Below are 6,000 nucleotides of genomic sequence, written 5' to 3' on the forward strand. Positions count from 1 at the left end.
TTATAATTTTGCATTTTGCACTTAGATCTCTGGTCTGTTTTGAGTTCATTTTTGTGAGGAGTATAAGATCTGGATATAGATTTATTTTTATGCATGTGGATGTCCATTTGTTCCAGGATCATTTGTTAAAAAGACTGTCTTTGCTCCATTATATTGTCTTAGCTCTTTTATCAAAGATCTGTTGACTATATTCATGTGGGCCTATCTCTGGGCTCTCTATTATGTTCCATTTACATATTTGTCAGTTCTTTCACAAATACCACACTGTCTTGATTACTGTAATGTGGATACCACAAAATAATTTTCTAGGATTTTATTTGGGATTACATTGGATCTATAGATCAAATTTTTAAAATAACTGACATTTTGATGACATTGAATCATCTTGTCCAGAACAGGGCATATCTCTCCATTTATTTAGTTCTTTTTTAATTCATTTCACCAGAATTCTGTAGTTTTCCTCGGATAAATTTTGTACACGAAGTTTGTTGAGGGGAGGTGCTGATGAAAATAGTGTTGTTTCTAATTTCAAATGCCACTGTTGATGGTATATGGAAAATTGATTGACTTTCATATATTAATATTGTTTCCTGCAACCTTGAGCTAACTGATTACTTCTAAGAGTTTTGTTTCCTTTAGGGTGGTTTTGTGTGTGTGTGTGGTTTTGTTTGTTTGTTTGTTTTCTGCCACTTCTGTTGGATTTTCTTCACAGACATTGTTATCTGCCAACAATGACAGTTTTATTTTTTTCCTTTTCGCTCTGCATACATTTTATGTCCTTTGCTTATCTTACTGCATTAGCTAGAACTTCTGGTTCAATGCTGAGAAGGAGTGGTGAAAAAGGATATCTTTGCCTTGTTTCTGAACTTAGTGAGAAAGCTTCTAGGTTTGCACCATTAAGTCTGATATTATCTGTAGAATTTTTGTAGATATTGTTTATCAAGTTCGGGAAGCTCCTCTCTATTCCTAGTTTGCTGAGAGTTTTTATCATGAAAAGATGTTGGATTTGTCAAATGTTTTTTCTGTGTCTGTTGATATGATCATGTGATACTTTTTCTTCTTTAACCTATTGATGTAACAGATTAGTTGATTTTAGAATGTTGAACTAGGCTTCCATAGCTGTGATACATCCCACTTAATCATAGTGTACAATTGTTGAATTTGATTTGCTTATGTTTTTTAAGGATTTTTGCATTTATGTTTTTGACATATATTAGTCTGTAGCTTGCATTCTTGTAATAATTTTGGCTTTAATATGAACTTCCTTGCTTTGAATTCTATTCTGAAATTGGTATAGCTACTCTCACTTTCTTTTTATAATATTAATATTAGTATGGTATATCTTTATCTATTAATTTACTTTTAATCTATGAACACCTTCATGTTTAAAGTGAGTTTTTGGAGACAATATGTAATACAACATAGAGTATGATAGTATCTGTCTTTTAATTGATGTATTCAGGCCATTGATATTCAAAATGATAATTTATGTAGCTAGACCTTCTTTCCAATGTATTTTAAAAACTTTCAAATATTTTAAAATATTTATTTAATATTTATTATAAATAAATATAAATATCATTTATGTAGGTATTATTACATATTATATATAAATAAATATAAACATTTGTTATATTTATCTTACAAATAAATATACACATTGTGTCTTTACTTAATATTCATTAAATACTTTAAATATTTCTATTTTATTATTATACTTTAAGTTTTAGGGTACATGTGCACAACGTGCAGGTTTCTTACATATGTACACATGTGCCATGTTGGTGTGCTGCACCCATTAACTTGTCATTTACATTAAATATATCTCCTAATGCTATCCCTCCCCCTCTCCCCATGCCACGACAGGCCCTGGTGTGTGATGTTCCCCACGCTGTGTCCAAGTGTTCTCATTGTTCAATTCCCACCATTGAGTGAGAACATGCAGTGTTTCATTTTCTGTCCTTGCAATAGTTTGCTCAAAATGATGGCTTCCAGCTTCATCTACGTCCCTACAAAGGACATGAACTCATCCTTTTTTATGGCTGCATAGTATCCCATGATGTATATGTACCATGTTTTCTTAATCCAGTCTATCATTGATGGACATTTGGGTTGGTTCCTAGTCTTTACTATTGTGAATAGTGCTGTATTAAACATACATGTGCATGTGTCTTTATAGTAGCATGATTTATAATCCTTTGGGTATATACCCAGTAATGGGATGGCTGAGTCAAATGTTATTTCTAGTTCTAGATCCTTGAGGAATTGCCACACTGTCTTACACAAGGGTTGAAATAGTTTACAGTCCCACCAACAGTGAAAAAGTGTTCCTATTTCTCCACATCCTCTCCAGCACCTGTTGTTTCCTGACTTTTTAATTATCACCATTCTAACTGGTGTGAGATGGTATCTCATTGTGGTTTTGATTTGTATTTTTCTGATGGTCAGTGATGATGAGCATTTTTTCATATGTCTGTTGGCTCCATAAATGTCTTCTTTTGAGAAGTGTCTGTTCATGTCCTTTGCCCACCTTTTGATGGGGTTCTTTGATTTTTTCTTGTAAACTTGTTTAACTTCTTTGTAGATTCTGGATATTAGCCCTTTGTTAATTGAATAGATTGCAAAAATTTTTGCCCATTCTGTAGGTTACCTGTTCACTCTGATGGTAGTTTCTTTTGCTGTGCAGAAGCTCTTTAGTTTCATTAGATCCCATTTGTCAATTTTGGCTTTTGTTGCCATTGCTTTTGGTGTTTTAGACATGAAGTCTTTGCCCATGCCTATGTCCTGAATGGTATTGCCTAGGTTTTCTTCTAGGGTTTTTTATGGTTTTAAATCTAACATTTAGGTCTTTAATCCATCTTGAATTAATTTTTGTATAAGGTGTAAGGAAGCAGTTTCAGCTTTCTACATATGGCTAGCCAGTTTTCCCAGCACCATTTATTAAATAGGGAATCCTTTCCCCATTTCTTGTCTTTGTCAGATTTGTCAAAGATCAGATGGATGTAGATGTATGGTATTATTTCTGAGGGCTCTGTTCTGTTCCATTGGTCTATATCTCTGTTTTGGTTCCAGTGCCACACTGTTTTGGTTACTGTAGCCTTGTAGTATAGTTTGAAGCCAGGTAGTGTGATGTCTCCAGCTTTGTTCTTTTGACTTAGGATTATCTTGGCAATGCAGGTTCTTTTCTGGTTCTATATGAACTTTAAAGTAGTTTTTTCCAATTCCATGAAGAAAGTCATTGCTAGCTTGATGGGGATGCCATTGAATCTATAAATTTCCTTGGGTAGTATGGCCATTTTCATGATATTGATTCTTCCTATCCACAAGCATGGAATGTTCTTCCATTTGTTTGTGTCCTCTTTTATTTCGTTGAGCAGTGGTTTGTAATTCTCCTTGAAGAGGTCCTTCACATCCTTTTCTAGATATTTTATTCTCTATGAAGCAATAGTGAATGGGAGTTCACTCATGATTTGGCTCTCTGTTTGTTCTTGGAATATAAGAATGCTTGTGATTTTTGCTCATTGATTTTGTATCCTGATACTTTGCTGAAGTTGCTTATCAGCTTAAGGAGATTTTGGGCTGAGATGATGGGGTTTTCTAAATATTCAGTCATATCACCTGCAAACAAGGACAATTTGACTTCCTCTTTTCCTAATTGAATACCCTTTATTTCTTTCTAATGCCCGATTGCCCTGGCCAGAACTTCCAACACTATGTTGAATAGGAGTGGTGAGAGAGGGCATCCCTGTCTTGTGCCAGTTTTCAAAGGGAATGCTTCCAGTTTTTGCCCATTCAGTATGATATTGGCTGTGGGTTTGTCATAAATAACTCTTATTATTTTGAGATACGTCCCATCAATACCTAGTTTATTGAGAGTTTTTAGCATGAAGGCTGTTGCATTTTGTCAAAGGCCTTTTCTGCATCTATTGAGATAATCATATGGATTTTGTGTTTGGTTCTGTTTATATGTTGGATTACGTTTACTGATTTGCGTACGTTGAACTAGCCTTGAATCCCAGGGATGAAGCCAACTTGATCATGGTGTATAAGCTTTTTGAGGTGCTGCTGGATTCAGTTTACCAGTATTTTATTGAGGATTTTTGCTTCGATGTTCATCAGGAATATTGGTCAAAAATTCTCTTTTTTTGTTGTGTCTCTAACAAACTTTGGTATCAGGATGATGCTGGCCTGACAAAATGAGTTAGGGAGGATTCCCTCTTTTTCTGTTGATTGGAATAGTTTCAGAAGGAATGGTACCAGTTCCTCTTTGTACCTCTGGTAGAATTCGGCTGTGAATCCATTTGAATCTGGACTTTTCTGGTTGGTAGGCTATTAATTATTGTCTCATTTTCAGAGCCTGTTATTGGTCTATTCAGGGATTCAGCTTCTTCTGGGTTTAGTCTTGAGAGAGTGTATGTGTCCAGGAATTTATCCACTTCTTCTAGATTTTCTAGTTTATTTGCATAGAGGTGTTTATAGTATTCTCTGATGGTAGTTTGTAGCTCTGTGGGATCAGTGGTGATATCCCGTTTATCATTTTTTATTGCGTCTATTTGATTCTTCTCTCTTTTCTTCTTTATTAATCTTGCTAGTGGTCTATCAATTTTGTTGATCTTTTCAAAATACCAGTTCCTGGATGCATTGATTTTTTGAAGGGTTTTTTGTGTCTCTATCTCCTTCAGTTCTGCTCTGATCTTAGTTATTTCTTGCCTTCTGCCAGCTTTTGAATGTTTTTGCTCTTGCTTCTCTAGTTCTTTTAATTGTGATGTTAGGGTGTCAGTTTTAGATCTTTCCTGCTTTCTCTTGTGGACATTTAGTGCTATAAATTTCCCTTACACACTGCTTTAAATATGTCCCCGAGATCCTGGTATATTGTGTCTTTGCTCTCATTGGTTTCAAAGAACATCTTTATTTCTGCCTTCATTTCGTTATGTACACAGTAGTCATTCAGGAGCAGGTTGTTCCGTTTCCATGTATTTGAGTGGTTTTGAGTGAGTTTCTTAATGCTGAGTTCTAGTTTGATTGCACTGTGGTCTGAGAGACAGTTTGTTATAATTTCTGTTCTTTTACATTTGCTGAGGAGTTCTTTACTTCCAACTATGTGGTCAATTTTGGAATAAGTGTGATGTGGTTCTGAGAAGAATGTATGTTCTGTTGATTTGGGGTGGAGAGTTCTGTAGATGACTATTAGGTCTGTTTGGTGCAGAGCTGAGGATTAACAAGGATTCCTGGATATCCTTGTTAACTTTCTGTCTCATGGATCTGTCTAATGTTGACAGAGGGCTGCTAAAGTCTCCCGTTATTATTGTGTGGGATTCTAAGTCTCTTCGTACGTCTCTAAGGACTTGCTTTATGAATCTGGGTGCTCCTGTATTGGGTGCATATATATTTAGGATAGTTAGCTCTTCTTGTTGAATTGATCCCTTTATCATTATGTCATGGCCTTCTTTGTCTTTTCTGATTTTTGTTGGTTTAAAGTCTGTTTTATCAGAGACTAGGATTGCAACCTCTGCTTTCTTTTGTTTTCCATTTGCTAGGTAGATCTTCCTCTATCCCATTATTTTGAGCCCATGTGTGTCTCTGCACGTGAGATGGGTCTACTGAATACAACACACTGATGGGTCTTGACTCTTTATCCAATTTGCCAGTCTGTGTCTTTTAATTGGAGCATTTAACCCATTTACATTTAAGGTTAATATTGTTATGTGTGAATTTGATCCTGTCATTATGATGTTAGCTGGTTATTTTGCTCATTAGTTGATGCAGTTTCTTCCTAGCATTGATGGTCTTTAAAATTTGGCATGTTTTTGCAGTGGTTGGTACCAGTTGTTCTTTTCCTTGTTTAGTGCTTCCTTCAGGAGCTCTTGTAAGGCAGGCCTGGTGGTGACAAAATCTCTCAGCATTTGCTTGTCTGTAAAGGATTTTATTTCTTCTTCACTTATGAAGCTTAGTTTGTCTGGATTGAAATTCTGGGATGAAATTCTTTTTTTTAAGAATGTT

This window comes from Macaca fascicularis, chromosome 11 (genome assembly GCF_037993035.2).
Source record: "Macaca fascicularis isolate 582-1 chromosome 11, T2T-MFA8v1.1".
Taxonomy (NCBI): domain Eukaryota; kingdom Metazoa; phylum Chordata; class Mammalia; order Primates; family Cercopithecidae; genus Macaca; species Macaca fascicularis.